Raw genomic sequence first — 18,924 nt, 5'->3', positions numbered from 1 at the left:
GGGAAAAAATAACTTTTAATTTCTCAGTGATTCCAAGTCAGAAGAGAGAATAATTGGAAATGTTAATTTGGGAAGTTTTAGCTAGATATTGGAAGATCTAGGAGAATTCAAGATTGTCAAGGACTGGCAAACTTACAAGAAGGAAGCCACAAGGGCACACTATAGTTTTCCATTAAAACTATTTGTCTCTCTAAGGCCTACAACTTTCCTATTAAAGAGAATCAAAGTTAGACTAATTTGTTTGCAAAGTAAGTCTAGTCATTAAAATTGGCTTAATTATTTACATAAGCATATCAAGTTAGGCCACACAGGTCTCTTGAGTTTGTTTTGCTAGAACTTTTCATAAAGAATCTCAGATTGGACTTTTCAAAGCCTCTGGAGGCTAGGGAGCCAAGGCGAAGTTGCCCCCAGATTTTGCCTGAAATATATATGAATTTGGGTGAAATCCTCTTTTTTTCAACACCCTACAAATATCCTAATTTTCCCGGGCCTGCCAAGAAGTGAACTTCTTTACTGACCTGTCAGGCAGAGAATTTTAAAGACAGGTACAAACTGGTTTTTCTTTTTCTTTTTAATGTTTGTTTGTTTGTTTACGGTTGCATTGGGTCTTCAGTTGCTGTGTGCCGGCTTTCTCTAGTTGCAGCGAGCAGGGGCTACTCTTCGTTGCAGTGCACGGGCTTCTCATTTCAGTGGCTTCTCTTCTTACAGAGCTCAGGCTCTGGTGCACAGGCTTCAGTAGTTACTGCACATGGGCTCAGCAGTTGTGGCTCACGGGCTCTAGAGCACAGGCTCAGCAGTTGTAGCGCACGGGCTTAGCTGCTCTGCGGCATGTGAGATCTTCCCAGAACAGGGCTTGTACCCCTGTTCCCTGCACTGGCAGATGGATTCTTAACCACGGCACCACCAGAGAAGTCCGGACTGGTTTTTCTTAAGAGCAGCTTCATAGGCACTAGCTACTCACAGTCATTCTTCTTTAAAGCTCTATGGTCACATCTGATTCAATATACATCCCTGTCAAATATAAAAACCCAGTCAAAGCCTTGGTAATATAACCAATGTTGCAAATTGTTTCCTGTTGCAAGGAGAACAGATTCTTATTGAAATTATGCATATAACTCTACTGACATAAAAATAAAAATATTCACTCAATGTTTTCTAATTTAGGAGAGATCAGGTAGGGAGAAAAGGTAATTGTTTTATCTTAGGTCATAATGTTATACTTTACAATTTTATGTAAGTTATACTGAGGTTAAGAGAAAAAACGTTTTCTTTTTTTTATGTAGGTACTTTTCCTTTTTAAAAGTAGGTACTTTTCTTTTATTTCTTTTTCTTGCTTCCAACAATCAAAGTTTATTTTTTGCTCATATTAAATGTCCATCATAGGTCAGCTGAGGCTCAGATGTATGTTATTTTCATTTTTGGACCCAGAATGTCTGGAATGTTATCAGTCTCATGGCAGAGAGAAAAGAGATGTGATCCACATATCTTAACACTATGCCTAGGAATGACATTAATCACTTTCACCCACATTTTATTGGGCAAAGCCACTCCTGAGTTCAACGCAAGGGGTGTGTATAATCTTCCCACAGGGAGAGAAGCCAAAATTTTTGGTGAATATAATATGAACTCCCACAGGCCACCTTTTCTGTTATTCCACTATTCAACATCCTCCTTTTCCCATATGCCGAACACATGCACACTTTCTCTAAGAGAGACTACTAGAAGTCCAAAACAATAACTTGGTTTTTACCTTTATTTTTTAAGTTAAAGACCAGTATCTTCAGGTGATGTGAGATAGTCTCTGTATCAGATATGGATGCAGGTCTTCTTGATCCAAAGCTGCAGGAAAAATGGAGAACCTATGTGTCCCTCACATACACAATATGCAATCATGTAACAGGGACAGGGAAACCATAATAAACACTCCACTGGGAAAGGTGAAGAACGGGAGACACAAGGATGTCATCAGGTTCTACAAATTTTAAATCCCCTTGGACAGGTGTTATCTGGGAGAAGAAAGTATTCCTTGATGAGGCCTTGAATCCACTCCCTGGGAATAGGTCCTAGCCATTTTCCTCCTTAGTCCTTGGCCTTATTTGTGGGGAAGCTGTTATTTTGTGCTATTGTATTTGACTACATCTCAAGAAAGAATTGAAGGACATGATCTCCTGGAGACTGAAAAGCTTTCTCTCCCTGCTTTCAGCTCAAGCAGAAAGGATGTTGGAAAGGTAAGTGTTGTATTGTCTTGAACAGTTTCTTTCAATCTAGGCTAGTGTTTCTCTTGGTGGTACAATGCTCTCATCTTGTGTCTTCTCATCTATTTGATTCTAGTCAAAGAATTCGTCTCCTATTTTGAAATATGCCCCTAAGGTCAACATTATTGCTAATACCTTGAATCTATCAGATTTCCTTAGGAGATCCAGGTCCAAAATTTTCTCCTTGAGCTTTTTGTCCAATTATAAGGATTTACTGGATGCCATCTTAATATGTTGAAAATTTCAACAAATGACAGGAAGCAACCCATTGATATGGTTCTTGACATGAAGACACATTTTGGTAGTACTTTGCTGTTCAAAGGTGTTCTTTCTCTATAGTTTATTGAGTGAAAATGAGAATCAGTAGTGTCTCCCAAGCCATGAAAATTTCTCAAGGTTCTGGATGCCATTTTTTTCTGGATACCATTTTTTTTCCTTTTCTTTTCTTTTTCTTCTGTTTTCTTTTCTTTTTCTCTTTTTCTTTCTTTCTTTTTTTTATTTTTTGCTTCCAACTTAGGAATTCTTTTCTTTTTTTTTTTAAATTGAAGTCTAGGTGACTTACAATATTTTGTTAGGTTTAGGTGCACTGCATAGTAATTCAGTATTATAGACTATTACAAGATAATGAGTATAATTTCCTGTGACATAGAGTAAATCCTCGTTGCTCATTTATCTTATATACAGTAGTTTGTATATGTGAATCCCATACTCCTAATTTGTCCCTCCCCCCTTTTCTCCCCCCTTTGGTATTCACAAGTTTGTTTTCTATGCCTGTGAGTCTGCTTTGCATATAAATTACTTTGTATTATTTTTTAGATTTCATATATAAGTGATATCATAGAGTATTTGTCTTTCTCTGTCTGACTTATTTCATGAAGCATAATATTCTCTATACCCATCAATGTTGCTGCAAATGGCAGCATTTCATTTTTTAGCGCTGAGTAATATTCCACTGTACATATATATACAATAAATTCTTTTATTTCTTTTTTTTTTAACATCTTTATTGGAGTATATTTGCTTTACAATGGTGTGTTAGTTTCTGCATAATAACTAAGTGAATCAGTTATACATATACATATGTTCCCATATCTCTTCCCTCTTGCATCTCCTTCCCTCCTACCCTCCCTATCCCACCCCTCTAGGTGGTCACAAAGCACTGAGCTGTTCTCCCTGTGCTATGTGGTTGCTTCCCACTAGCTATCTATTTTCCATTTGGTAGTGTATATATGTCCATTCCACTCTCTCACTTTGTCACAGCTTACCCTTCCCCCTCCCCATATCCTCAACTCCATTCTCTAGTAGGTCTGTGTCTTTATTCCCGTCTTGCCACTAGGTTCTTCATGACCTTTTTTTCCCCCTTAGATTCCATATATATGTGTTAGCATACTGTATTTGTTTTTCTCTTTCTGACTTACTTCACTCTGTATGACAGACTCTAACTCCATCCACCTCACTACAAATACCTCCATTTCATTTCTTTTTATGGCTGAGTAATATTCCATTGTATATATGTGACACATCTTCTTTATCCATTCATCTGATGATGGACACTTAGGTTGCTTCCACGTTCTGGCTATTGTAAATAAAGCTGCAATGAATATTTTGGTACATGACTCTTTTTGAATTATGGTTTTCTCAGGGTATATGCCCAGTAGTGGGATTGCTGGGTCGTATGGTATTTCTATTTTTAGTTTTTTTCTCCATAGTGGCTGTATCAATTTACATTCCCACCAACAGTGCAAGAGTGTTCCCTTTTCCCCACACCCTCTCCAGCATTTATTGTTTCTAGATTTTTTGATGATGGCCATTCTGACCGGTGTGAGATGATATCTCATTGTAGTTTTGATTTGCATTTCTCTAATGATTAATGATGTTGAGCATTCTTTCATGTGTTTGTTGGCTATCTGTATATCTTCTTTGGAGAAATGTCTATTTAGGTCTTCTGCCCATTTTTGGATTAGGTTGTTTGTTTTTTTGTTATTGAGCTGCATGAGCTGCTTGTAAATCTTGGAGATTAATCCTCTGTCAGTTGCTTCATTTGCAACTATTTTCTCCCATTCTGAGGGTTGTCTTTTGGTCTTGTTTATGGTTTCCTTTGCTGTGCAAAAGCTTTGAAGTTTCATTAGGTCCCATTTGTTTATTTTTGTTTTTATTTCCATTTCTCTAGGAGCTGGGTCAGAAAGGATCTTGCTGTGATTTATGTCATAGAGTGTTCTGCCTATGTTTTCCTCTAAGAGTTTGATAGTGTCTGTCCTTACATTTAGGTCTTTAATCCATTTTGTGTTTATTTTTGTGTACAGTGTTAGGGAGTGTTCTAATTTCATACTTTTACATGTACCTGTCCAGTTTTCCCAGCACCAGTTATTGAAGAGGCTGTCTTTTCTCCACTGTATATGATTGCCTCGTTTATCAAAGATAAGGTGACCATATGTGTGTGGGTTTATCTCTGGGTTTTCTATCCTGTTCCATTGCTCTACATTTCTGATTTTGTGCCAGTACAATATTGTCTTCATTACTGTAGCTTTGTAGTATGGTCTTTAGTCAGGGAGCCTGAGTACTCCGGCTCCATTTTTCGTTCTCAAGATTGCTTTGGCTATTCAGGGTCTTTTGTGTTTCCATACAAATTGTGAAATTTTTTGTTCTAGTACTGTGAAAAATGCCAGTGGTAGTTTGATAGGGATTGCATTGAATCTGTAGTTTGCTTTGGGTAGTATTGTCATTTTCACAATGTTGATTCTTCCATCCAAGAACATGGTACATCTCTCCATCTCTTTGTATCATCCTTAATTTCTTTCATCAGTGTCTTATAATTTTCTGCATACAGGTCTTTTGTCTCCTTAGGTAGGTTTATTCCTATATATTTTATTCCTTTTGTTGCAATGATAAATGAGAGTGTTTTCTTAATTTCACTTTCAAATTTTTCATCATTAGTGTATAGGAATGCAGGAGATTTCTGGGCATTAATTTTGTATCCTGCTACTTTAACAAATTCATTGATTAGCTCTAGTAGTTTTCTGGTAGCATCTTTAGGATTCTTTATGTATAGTATCATGTCATCTGCCAGTAGTGACAGCTTTACTTCTTCTTTTCCGATTTGGATTACTTTTATTTCTTTTTCTTCTCTGATAGCTGTGGTTAACGCTTCCAAAACTATGTTGAATAATAGTGGTGAGAGTGTGCAACCTTGTGTTGTTCCTGATCTTAATGGAAATGGTTTCAGTTATTCACCATTGAGGACGATGTTGGCTGTGTGTTTGTCATATACGACCTTTATTATGTTGAGGAAAGTTCCTTCTATGCCTACTTTCTGCAGGACTTTTATCATAAATGCGTGTTGAATTTTGTCGAAAGCCTCCTCTGCATCTATTGAGATTATCATACGGTTTTTCTACTTCAATTTGTTAATATGGTGTATCACGTTGATTGATTTGCATATATTGAAGAATCCTTGCATTCCTGGAATAAACCCCACTTGATCATTGTGTATGATCCTCTTAATGTGCTGTTGGATTCTGTTTGCTAGTATTTTGTTGAGGATTTTTGCATCTATGTCCATCAGTGATATTGGCCTTTAGTTTTCTCTCTTTGTGACATCTTTGTCTGGTTTTGGTATCAGGGTGATGGTGGCCTCGAAGAATGAGTTGGGGAGTGTGCCTCCCTCTGCAGTATTTAAGAAGAGTTTGAGAAGGATCAGACTTAGCTCTTCTCTAAATGTTTGATAGAATTCTCCTGTGAAGCCATCTGGTCCTGGGCTTTTGTTTGTTCGAAGATTTTTAATCACAGTTTCAACTTCAGTGCTTGTGGTTGGCCTGTTCATATTTTCTATTTCTTCCTGGTTCAGTCTTGGCAGGCTGTGCATTTCTAAGAATTTGTCCATTTCTTCCAGGTTGTCCATTTTATTGGCATAGAGTTGCTTGTAGTAATCTCTCATGATCGTTTGTATTTCTACAGTGACAGTTGTTACTTCTCCTTTTCCATTCCTATTTCTATTGATTTGAGTCTCCTCCCTTTTTTTCTTTATGAGTCTGGCTAATGGTTTATCAAATTTTTTATCTTCTCAAAGAACCAACTTTTAATTTTATTGATCTTTGTTACCGTTTCCTTCATTTCTTTTTAATTTATTTCTGATCTGATCTTCATGATTTCTTTCCTTCTGCTAACTTTGGGGTTTTTTTTGTTCTTCTTTCTCTATTTGCTTTAGGTGCAAGGTTAGGTTGTTTATTTGGGATATTTCCTGTTTCTTAAGGTAGGATTGTATTGCTGTAAACTTCCCTCATAGAACTGCTTTTGCTGCATCCCATAGGTTTTGGGTCGTCGTGTCTCCATTGTCATTCGTTTCTAGGTATTTTTTAATTTCTCCTTTGATTTCTTCAGTGATCGCTTCGTTATTAAGTAGTGTATTGTTTAGCCTCCATGTGCTTGTATTTTTTACACATCTTTTCCTGTAATTAATAAATAGTCTCATAACATTGTAGTCAGAAAAGATACTTGATACAATTTCAGTTTTCTTAGATTTACCAAGGCTTGATTTGTGACCCAAGATATGATCTATCCTGGAGAATGTTCCATGACCACTTGAGAAAAATATGTATTCTGTTGTTTTTGGGTGGAATGTCCTATAAATATCAATTAAGTCCATATTGTTTAATGTATCACTTAAAGCTTGTGTTTCCTTATTCTTTTTCATTTTAGATTATCTGTCCATTGGTGAATGTGGGGTGTTAAAGTCCCCTACTATGATTGTGTTACTGTCGATTTCCCCTTTTATTGCTGTTAGTATTTGCCTTATGTTTTGAGCTGCTCCTATGTTGGGTGCATAAATATTTACAATTGTTATAACTTCTTCTTGGATCTATCCTTTTATCATTATATAGTGTCCTTCTTTGTTTCTTGTAATAGTCTTTATTTTAAAATCTATTTTCTCTACTATAAGAACTCCTACTTCAGCTTTCTTTTGATTTCCATTTGCATGGAATATCTTTTTTCCGTCCCCTCTCTTTCAGTCTGTATGTGTCCCTAGGTCTGAAGTGGGTCTCTTGTAGACAGCATATATATGGGTCTTGTTTTTGTATACATTCAGCCAGTCTGTGTCTTTTAGTGGGAGCATTGAATCCATTTACTTTTAAGGTAATTATCAACATGTATGTTCCTATTCCCATTTTCTTAAATGTTTTGGGTTTGTTATTGTAGGTGTTTTCCTTCTCTTGTGTTTCTTGCCTAGAGAAGTTCCTTTAGCATTTGTTGTAAAGCTGGTTTGGTGGTGCTGAACTCTCTCAGCTTTTGCTTCTCTGTTAAGTTTTTAATTTCTCCATCAAATCTGAATGAGATCCTTGCTGGGTAGATTAGTCTTGGTTGTAGATTTTTCTCTTTCATCACTTTAAATATATCCTGCCACTCCCTTCTGGCTTGCAGAGTTTCTGCTGAAAGATCAGCTGTTAACCTTATGGGGATTCCCTTATGTGTTATTTGTTGTTTTTCCCTTGCTGCTTTTAATATGTTTTCTTTATATTTAATTTTTGACAGTTTGATTAATATGTGTCTTGGCGTGTTTCTCCTTGGATTTATCCTGTATGGGGCTCTCTGTGCTTCCAGGACTTGATTAACTCTTTCCTTTCCCATATTAGGGAAGTTTTCAACTATAATCTCTTCAAATATTTTCTCAATCCCTTTCTTTTTCTCTTCTTCTTCTGGGACCCCTATAATTCGAATGTTGGTGCATTTAATGTTGTCCCAGAGGTCTCTGAGACTGTCCTCAGTTCTTCTCATTCTTTTTTCTTTATTCTGCTCTACAGTAGTTATTTCCACTATTTTATCTTCCAGGTCACTCATCCATTCTTCTGCCTCCATTATTCTGCCATTGATCCCTTCTAGAGTATTTTTTTAAAATTTCATTTATTGTGTTGTTCATTGTTGTTTGTTTCATCTTTAGTTCTTCTAGGTCCTTGTTAAATGTTTCTTGCATTTTGTCTATTCTCTTTCCAAGATTTTGTATCACCTTTACTATCATTATTCTGAATTCTTTTTCAGGTAGACTGCCTATTTCCTCTTCTTTTGTTAGGTCTGGTGTGTTTTTACCTTGCTCCTTCATCTGCTGTGTTTTTCTGTCTTCTCATTTTGCTTAACTTACTGTGTTTGGGGTCTCCTTTTCGCAGGCTGAAGTTTCGTAGTTCCCATTGTTTTTGGTGTCTGTCTCCAGTGGCTAAGGTTGGTTCAATGGGTTGTGTAGGCTTCCTGGTGGAGGGGACTAGTGCCTGTGTTCTGGTGGTTGAGGCTGGATCTTGTTTTTCTGACAGGGAAGTCCACATCTGGTGGTGTGTTTTAGGGTGTCTGTGAGCTTATTATGATTTTAGGCAGCCTCTCTGCTAATGTATGGGGCTGTGTTCCTGTCTTGCTACTTGTTTGGCATAGGGTGTCTAGCACTGTAGCTTGCTGGTTGTTGAGTGAAGCTGAGTCTTGGTGTTGAGATGGAGATCTCTGGGAGATTTTCACCATTTGGTATTACGTGGAGCTGGGAGGTCTCTTGTGGACTAGTGTCCTCAAGTTGTCTCAGAGGCACAGCCCTGATGCCTGGCTGGAGCACCAAGAGCCTTTCACCCACACGGCTCAGAATAAAAGGGAGAAAAAATAGAAAGAAAGAAAGGGGATAAAATAAAGTAAGATAAAATAAAATAAAGTTATTAAAATAAAAAATAATTATTAAGAAATAAAATTTTTTAAAGTAAAACAAAAAACGGACGGACAGAACCCTAGGAAAAATGGTGAAAGCAAAGCTATGCAGACACAGTCTCACACAGAAGTATTCACATACACATTCACAAAAAGAGGAAAAGGGGAAAAAATAATACATCTTGTTCCCAAAGTCCACCTCCTCAATTTGGGATGATTCATTGTCTATTCAGGTATTCTACAGATGCAGGGTACATCAAGGTGATTGTGGAGTTTTCATCCGCTGCTTCTGAGGCTGCTGGGAGAAATTTCCCTTTCTCTTCTTTGTTCACACAGCTCCCAGTGTTCAGCTTTGGATTTGGACCCACCTCTGCGTGTAGGTCGCCTGAGTGTGTCTGTTCTTTGCTCAGACAGGACGGGGTTAATGGAGCTGCTGATTCGGGGGCTCTGGCTCACTCAGCCCGGGGGGAGGGAGAGGTATGGAGTGCGGGGTGACCCTGCTGCAGAGGCCAGCATGAAGTTGCAACAGCTTGAGGCACGCCGTGTGTTCTCCTGGGGAAGTTGTCCCTGGATCCCGGGACCCTGGTTGTAGCGGGCTGCACAGGCTCCCGGGAGGGGCGGTGTGGATAGTGGCCTGTGCTCGCTCACAGGCTATTTGCTGGCTGCAGCAGCAGCCTTAGCATCTCATGCCCATCTCTGGGGTCTGCGCTGATAGCCGTGGCTTGCACCCGTTTCTGGAGCTCCTTTATGCAGCGCTTTTAATCCCCTCTCCTCACGCACCAAGAAACAAAGAGGCAAGAAAAAGTCTCTTGTCTCTTCGGCAGCTCCAGACTTTTTCCCGGACTCCGTCCGGCTAGCTGCGGTGCACTATCCCCTTCAGGCTGTGTTCATGCCACCACCCCCTGTCCTCTCCCTGCAATCCGACTGAAGCCCGTGCCTCAGCTCCCAGCCCCCCGTTTGTAGGTTTTTTGATGATGGCCATTCTGACTAGCATGAGGTGATACCTCATTATAGGTTTGATTTGCATTTCTCTACTAATTAGTGATACTAAGCATCTTTTTATGTGTTTGTTGGCCAACTGTATGTCTTCTATGGAGAAATGTCTATTTAGGTCTTCCACCCATTTTTTGATTGGGTAGTTTGTTCTTTTGATATTGAGCTGCATGAGCTGTTCGTATATTTTGGAGATTAATCCCTTATCAGTTGCTTCATTTGCAAATATTTTCTCCCATTCTGAATGTTGTCTATTCATTTTGTTTATGGTTTCCTTTGCTGTGCAAAAGCTTTTAAGTTTATTTAGGTTCCATTTGTTTATTTTTGTTTTTATTTTCATTACTCTAGGAGGTAGGTCAAAAAAAATCTTGCTATGATTTATGTCAAACAGTGTTCTGCCTATATTTTCCTCTAAGAGTTTTATAGTAACCGACCTTACCTTTAAGTCTTTAATCCATTTTGAGTTTATTTTTGTGTATGGTTAAATAACAACAATTTTTAAAATGGGCTTTATTTTATAAAGGCTACCCCAGTTAAGCAGACTTAAAATTGTTTATTTTTATATTTCTGAGGGTTTTTGGAATACTTAATTTATAGGATCAGTTATTTATCTTTCATTTGAAGATAACACTCTTGAGATTTTATGAATTAATTTAGTAATATCCAGAGTTAGAAAATGTCACATATACATAACATACATGCATACATACACACTTAGAGAATCATACATAAACTTATATATATAGGTGCAAATAGATATCTTAGAGCTTTCATTCTAAAACTTTGGCCCTGACTCAGTAAGACATAGTAATATAATTTCACTTGTTTATAACCACTTTATATTTTTATCTGTATTGTCTTTCTGGCAGTGGACAAGTTAAAATTACCTGTTTACAAATGTTTGTAAACATGACTGTTAAGATTCTTTTTGTCCCAATATGTAATTTGATGGAAGCTGTTAACTAAATTTTAGGACAGTCACTGATGAAACACCTAGCAGCTGTCTGGATATCTTTGAACACATATGAGGGATTAAAAACAAGTTCTGTTTCCAAATAATCATTTTTTTCTCTTTTAGCCATAAGTGTTTACTTTGGGGATCCATTAATCCCTTGGGAGTCCTCAATTCAGATTAGGTGGCCTACAGTTCAAGTCACTGGGAGTTGAATAGCTGAAGTGGGAAGGAAAAAGTTTCTGGACAGAAAAATGCAGAGCACAGAGGTATGAAGGGAGACATGTAAAAGAAATCAAAGGAACTGGAGGGACAATCCAAATCAGTAACTGAAGGAAGAATAAACAGCTGTGATGAGAAAGAAGAGATTTTAGAGGAGCCAGTTTGGGAATTATGTTTCCCCAAAAGGCCATTGAAGTTCCGAATTATTATTAGCAATATTATGCCAACAGGAAAGTAAGCAGACAAAGTTAGAGCACATTTCAGCAGGAGTTCAAGAAGGTTTTTTATTTTAGCCAGCTGAGAGATCTCATGTTTATAAACAATCTTTATACTTATTGTTGGTTTGCAACCTTAAGAGATTCCCAGGTGAAATTTAAAATTGATCTGTACATGGAAGGCAAGGGGAGACTGAAGAAAGGATCCGATCACTTCATACAACAAGCACTCTAAGCCAGCCTCTCATTGTCTGGGACTCTAATATACCTTCTACATTATACCCCAAATCTTAACATTCAAACTCTTTCCCTACAAGCTACAATAGATATTTGTATGGGTCAATGGTGTAGCAGATGGACTAACCAATGGATACATGATCAATCAGTCAGAAGTGAAGACAAAGTTTTCAAAATTGCACACTTAGGGTTCTGGATGTGGGGTCCAGAGTCTCAATAATCAGTCTGATTCTACCCGATTCACATCATAATTATCAAAGATAAAGCAGAAGTGGGCATAATTAAAGCAGAAAAAAAAGGGTTTTATTCAGAAATGTTGTAATACAGGAAAATAGACCTCAGTATAAAACTGGGCTCAAATTTGAATACAGCATGGACAATTAGGTATTTACAGCCAAAGGATTCTGGTGGGGTTCAGTGGATGGAAAGTCACTAAAAGGAAACATCAAGGGTAATGTGGATTCTGGCTAAACTGACTTAGTTGAATAGTGCTGAAGAAAAGCCTGGTTAATCAGACTTACCTGGTGGATGGTGGAGGATGAGAAACCTGATTGGGTATTGATGATTATCAGACATGGAGGATGAGAGACTCTTGCTATACTGTTTTAATAGGGTTTTTTCCCAAGGATTTTGTAAGGAAGTGCACAGATTCCTTGGAAAAGACTCAGGAGCCTGGCTAATGTTGGAAATAAACAAGGATTTTGTCACTACCAAAGGGAAATTGGACAACTACTACAATGAAGATAATGAAGAGTTTGTCTGGAATACAAAATAAGGATTTCTTTAGGATTAGCATACCCTTTCACTGAGGTCAGTTGGAAACTACAATAACCCAATGCAAGCAACACTGGTAATGACACTAGACCCTTTAAGAATAAAGGTTTACCAATCAGATAAATTCTCCAACCAGATGAAGTTGTTGCTGAGGCAAAAGAAATACAGAATGGTATTAGAATAGGGTAGTATAATACCAGGTTCAATTTCGTGACTAGTTACAGAACTAAGGACTGTAATTGGCATGAATATTTTCCCCTTATTTTGTTATGAATGTTTGTGTGTATGCACACATATATTAAACATATATCTTTGTTTTCTATTCTTTATCATTCCTTTAACTTATAATATGAGATGTATTAACTTAATATCATATATTTAAGTATCATTTAATTTACATCATACAGTTGTTAGAGATATAAAAAAGAAAAGTAAACCTACTTAAGGACTGTCTTTCCTCTTCTGGGGTAGGAGTTTGTTTTCAGTTGTATTTAACATAGATGTATCATGTTAGGCATAATTAAAACCTCAGTATTGTCTTTATTTGGAGATTAACATTATTTGATACAACATATATATATATGTCACAAGAGGATGGACTTGTGATGGTTAATTATATGTGTCAATTTAACTGGGCTAAGAGAAGTCCAGCTAGCTGGTAAAATACTTTTTCTGGCTGTGTTTGTGAAGATATCTGGAAGGGATTAGCATCTGATTCAGTAGACTGAGTAAAGAGATCATCTGTCACTAATGTGGGCAGGCATCATCCAGTCTGAATAGAGAGCCTGAATAAAACGCAAAAGCAAAGAAAGTGCAAATTTCTCTTTTACTGAGCTGGATGTCTGTATGTTCATTAATACATCAGTTATTCTGGTTCTTAGAGATTTGGACCCTGGGATTTAAACCATTTGTCCCCTGTTCTCAGGCCTTATTCCTGGGACTAGAAGTACACCACCTATTTCCCTATTCTCTGGCCTTCAGATTTTAACTGTTTTATACCCCCAGCTTACCTGGTTCTCCAGTTTTCTGATAGCAAATAGTGGGGTTTGGGAGCCTCAATGACTGCTTAAGCCAGTACTTACAACAAATCTTTTTTTCATATGTATGTATGCATGCATGTATGTGTGTGTGTATGTATATATGCATGTATGTATGTATCTTTCTATCTATGTATCTATATATCTGTTTATCTATCTATGATATTAGTTAGTCTCTTCAGGAGAACAATGACTAACATAATTTTGGGTACCCAGAGTGGTCAAAAGGAACAGAATATTAAGGATGAGTTTTCTGAATGGGTTCTATGTTTTTGGAATTTTCTCTCTAATCTGATTATATTAAAAAAAAATAAAGACACTAATGACTCTAATTCTAGTAGTAAACAGAGCACTATAGTCCAGGGTATGAAATGTTTATAGAGATAAGCAAAATATGTGCATTAGATACTACTAAATAACCACTTATCATAAGAAAGTAATTAAGTGACTCTGTATATAATAGTTTGAAATACTTTTGGAAAACTAAGGCATATAATGGTGTTGTTTGGATTTTCCTAATGTCCCTGAAAAAGTGGTAAAAATAAAAGAGTGAGCTTAGGGATTCGAATTATCAGCTCAGGCTTGCATCAATGACCTAAGAGTTTCTAGGTATGCATGAGGGAGAGCCTATTCTCCCGTCTGGGCTGAAATGGCTGAAAATCAAGCAGTAATTGGTTAAATTTTGAGGAAAGTTAAACTTCCAGATTCCTAGGATGTCTACTGTTAAAGTGAGAAAATTATTGGGAAAAATGGTATCCTGTGTTGTGGGATAGAAACATGTAGGATGACCTTGAAAAATCTGGGTATATAAAACTCCTAAATATTGATGAGTTTTCTTTGCCAGTGGAAGTGGTCTACCCACCCTGAGCAAAAGTGACCTCCTCAACTCCAGTAGCACTGGTACTCCAACACCAAGGGGTAGCAGCCTCTAAATCCACAATGGTAACATCCTTCCCAACTCCATCTGTGATATTATCTTTGCATTTGTTTAGAAAACAATAATGACCTCCCCTGAGACATTTGCCACCTATGACTAGACACAAGTCCCAGCAGACCCCTAAAGGGGAGGTACAAAATGTGACTGATGAGGTTATGTGCTACCTCTCAAAGGAACCACTTGAGTTTTCTAACTTCTACAAGCAGAACTCTGGGAAATATGTTTGAGAATGAATATTAAGGGTATAGAATAATTGTGGAAGGAATATAAAGTTGGATCAGGTCAAATTTTTAAAAATAGAAGTATAGTTGATTTACAATGTTGTGTTAGTTTCAAGTGTACAGCAAAGTGATGATTCAGGTATGTATATGTAGGTATATGTATATATGTGTGTATATAAATACATATATATATATTTCAGATTATTTTTCTTATAGGTTACTATAAAATACTGACTATAGTTCCCTGTGCTATACAGTAGGTCTTTGTTTGCTAACTACTTAATATAGTAGTGTGTATGTATATTTTAATCCCAAACTCCTAATTTACCCTTTCCCCACCCCCTTTCTATTTTGGTAACCATAAATTTATTTTCTATGTCTGTGGGTCTATTTCTGTTTTGTATATGTTTATTTGTATCTTGTTTTTTAGATTCCAGATATAAGTGATATCATACATTTGCCTTTCTCTGTCTGACTTACTTCACTTAGTATGATAATCTCTAGGTCCATCCATGTTGCTGCAAGTGGTATTATTCCATCATTTTTTATGGCTAAGTAATATTCCATTGTGTATCTTTATCTATATATCTCACATCTTCTTTATCCATTCATCCATAGATGGACATTTTAGGTTGCTTCCACATCTTAGCTACTGTAAATAGTGTTGCAAGGAACACTGGGGTACATGCATATTTTTGAATTAGGGATTACAGGATCATACGGTAGCTCTACTTTTAGTTTTTAAAGGAAATTCCATACTGTCCTCCATAGTAGCTGTACCAATTTATATTTCCACCAGTGGTGTAGGAGGCTTCCTTTATCTCCACACCCCCTCCAGCATCCATTATTTGTAAACATTTTGATAATGGTCATTCTGACTGGTGTGAGGTGATACCTCATTGAAGTTTTGATTTGCATTTCTCTAATAATTAGCAATGTTGAGCATCTTTTCATATGTCTTTTGCCCATCTGCATGTCTACTTTGGAGAAGTGTCTATTTAGAACTTCTGCCCATTTTTTAATTGAGTTGTTTGTTTTTTATATTGAGCTGTATGAGCTATTTGTATATTTTGGAGATTAAACCCTTCTTGGGTGCATTGTTTGCAAATATTTTCCCGCAGTCTGTAGGTTGTCTTTTTGTTTTGTTTATGGTTTCCTTTGTTGTGTAAAATATTTTAACTTTAATTAGGTTTGAATCGTTTGTTTTTGTTTTTATTTCCATTACTATAGGAGATGATTCCAAAATATATTGCTGTGATTTATGTCAGAGTGTTCTGCGTATGTTTTCCTCTAAGAGTTTTATAGTATCTGGTCTTACATTTATATCTTTAATTCATTTGGTGTTTATTTTTGTGTATGGTGTTAGAGAATGTTCTAAATTCATTCTTTCGCATGTAGCTCTCCAGTTTGCCCAGCGCCACTTATTGAAGAGACTGTCTTTTCTCCATTTTTTCCTCCTTTGTTGTAGATTAATTGATCATAGGTGCATGGGTTTACTTCTGGGCTTTCTATCTTGCTCCATTGATCTATATTTCTGTTTTAGTTCCAGTGCCATACTGTTTTAATTACGGTAACTTTGTAGTATAGTCTGAAGTCAGGGAGCCCAATTCCTCTAGCTCCATTTTTCTTTCTCAAGATGACTTTAGTTATTCTGCGTCTTTTGTTTTCCTTACAATTTAAAAATTATTTTGTTCCAGTTCTTTGAAAAATGCCATTGGTAATTTGATAGAGATTGCATTGAACCTGTAGATTACCTTGGTATGATCGTTTTAAAAATATTGATTTTTCTAATCTAAAAACATGGTATATCTTTCTGTCTGTTTGTGTCATCTATTTATTTCATCAGCATTTTATAGTTTGTGGAGTGTAGGTCTTTTGCCTCCTTAGGTAGGTTTATTTCTAGATATCGTATTCTTATTGATGTGATGATAAATGGGATTGTTTTTTAAATTTCTCTTTCTGATCTTTCATTGCTGGTGTATAGAAATGCAACAGATTTCTGTGTATTAATTTGGTATCCTGCAACTTTACCAAATTCATTGATGAGCTCTAGGAGTTTTCTGGTAGCATCTTTAAGATTTTTTTTTTACATCTTTATTTGAGTGTAATTGCTTTACATTGTTGTGTTAGTTGCTACTGTATAGCAAAGTGAATCAGCTATACGTATACATATATCCCCATATCCCCTCCCTCTTGCATCACCCTCTCCTTGTCACTATGTATGGTATCATGTCATCTTCAGTGACAGTTTTACTTCTTCTTTTCCAATTTGGATTCTCGTGGCTAGGACTTCCAAAACTATGTTGAATAAAAGTGGCAAGAGTATACATCCTTGTCTTGTTCCTGATCTTACAGGAAATTCTTACATTTTTCACCATTCAGTATGATGTGAGCTGTGGGTTTGTCATATATGGCCTTTACTATGTTGAGATATGGTCCCTCTATGCCCACTTTCTGGAGGTTTTTTTTTTTTTATCATAAATGGATATTGAATTTTATCAAAAGCATTTTCTGCACCTATTGAGGTGATCATATGGTTTTTATTCTTCACTTTGTTAACGTGCTGTATCACATTGATTAGCAGATATTGAAAAATCCTTGCATCCCTAAGATAAATTCCACTTGATCATGGTGCGCAATCCTTTCAATGTATTGATGGATTCAGTTTGCTAGTATTTTGCTGAGGATTTTTGTGTCTATGTTCATCAGTGGTATTGGCCTGTAATTTTCTTTTTCATAATATCTTTGCCTGGTTTTGGTATCAGGGTAATTGTGGCCTCATAGAGTCAGTTTGGAAGTGTTCCTCCCTCTGAAATTTTTTGAAATAGTTTCCACAGGAAAGGTGTTAACTCTTCTCTAAATGTTTGGTAGAATTCACCTGTGAAGTCATTTGGTCCCGGAATTTTGTTAATTGGGAGTTTTTAAATCACAGATTAAATTTCAGTACTTGTGATTGGTCTGTTCATTTTTCTATTTCTTCCTGGTTCAGTCCCAGAAGATTTTACCTTTGTGAAAATTTGACCATTTTCTCTAGCTTGTCCATTTTAGTGACATATAGTTGCTTGTAGTAGACTTTTTTGGTCCTTTCTATTTCTCTGGTGTCAGTCACTTCTCCTTTTTCATTTCTAATTTTATCGATTTGGACCCTCTCCCCCCCCTTTTTTTTAATGAGTCTGGCTAAAGGTTTGTCAATTTTGTTTATCTCTTCAAAGAACCAGCTTTCAGTTTCGTTGATATTTTCTGTTGTTTTCTTAGTCTACTCGATTTATTTCTGCTCTGATCTTATGATTTCTTTCTTCTACTAACTGAGTTTTGTTTGTTCTTTCTCTAGTTGCTTTATGTGTAAAGTTAGGTTGTTTATTTGAGATTTTCATTGTTTCCTGAGGTAAGATTTTATTGCTCTAAACTTCCCTCTTAGAACTGCTTTTGCTGTATCCCATAGGTTTTGGATTGTCATGTTTTGATTTTCATTTGTCTCTAGGTATTTTTTTTAACATCTTTATAGGAGTATAATTGCTCTACAATGTTGTGTTAGTTTCTGCTGTGTAACAAAGTGAATCAGCTAAATGTATACATTTATCCCTGTATCCCTTCCCTCTTGCATCTCCCTCCCACCTTCCCTATCCCACCACTTTAGGTGGTCACAAAGCACTGAGCTGATCTCCCCATGAGATTCAGCTGCTCCCTCTAGTTATCTATTTTACATCTAGTAGTGTATATATGTCAATGCTACTCTTGCACTTCATCCCAGCTTACACTTCCCCCTCCCCATGTCTTCAAGTCCATTCTCTACATCTGTGTCTTTATTCCTGTCCTGCCCCTAGGTTCATCAGAACTATAATAATTATTATTATTTTTTAGATTCCATATATATGTGTTAGCATACGGTATTTCTTTTTCTCTTTCTGACTTACTTCCCTCTGTATGACAGACTCTAGGTCCATCCACCTCACTACAAATAACTCAGTTTTGGAGATTAATCCTTTGTCATTTGCTTCATTTGCAAATATTTTCTCCCTTTTTTAAGGCTTGTATTTTCGTCTTGTTTATGGTTTCCTTTGCTGTGCAAAAGCTTTTAAGTTTCATTAGGTCCCATTTGTTTAGTTTTGTTTTTATGTACATTTCTCTAGGATGTGGGTCAAAAAGGATTTGCTGTGATTTGTGTCATAGAGTGTTATGCCTGTGTTTTCCTCTAAGAGGTTTATAGTGTCTGGCCTTACATTTAGGTCTTTAATCCATTTTGAGTTTATGTTTGTGTATGGTGTTAAGGAGTGTTCTAATTTCATTCTTTTACATGTAGCTGTCCAGTTTTCCCAGCACCACTTATTGAAGTGGCAATCTTTTCTCCATTGTATATTCTTGCCTCCTTTATCAAAGATAAGGTGACTGTATGTGTGTGGGTTTATCTCTGG

Source organism: Balaenoptera borealis (assembly GCF_965194805.1).
Source record: "Balaenoptera borealis genome assembly, chromosome: 3".
In the NCBI taxonomy this organism is placed as follows: Eukaryota; Metazoa; Chordata; class Mammalia; order Artiodactyla; family Balaenopteridae; genus Balaenoptera; species Balaenoptera borealis.
Note: the sequence above shows the minus strand (reverse complement) of the source record.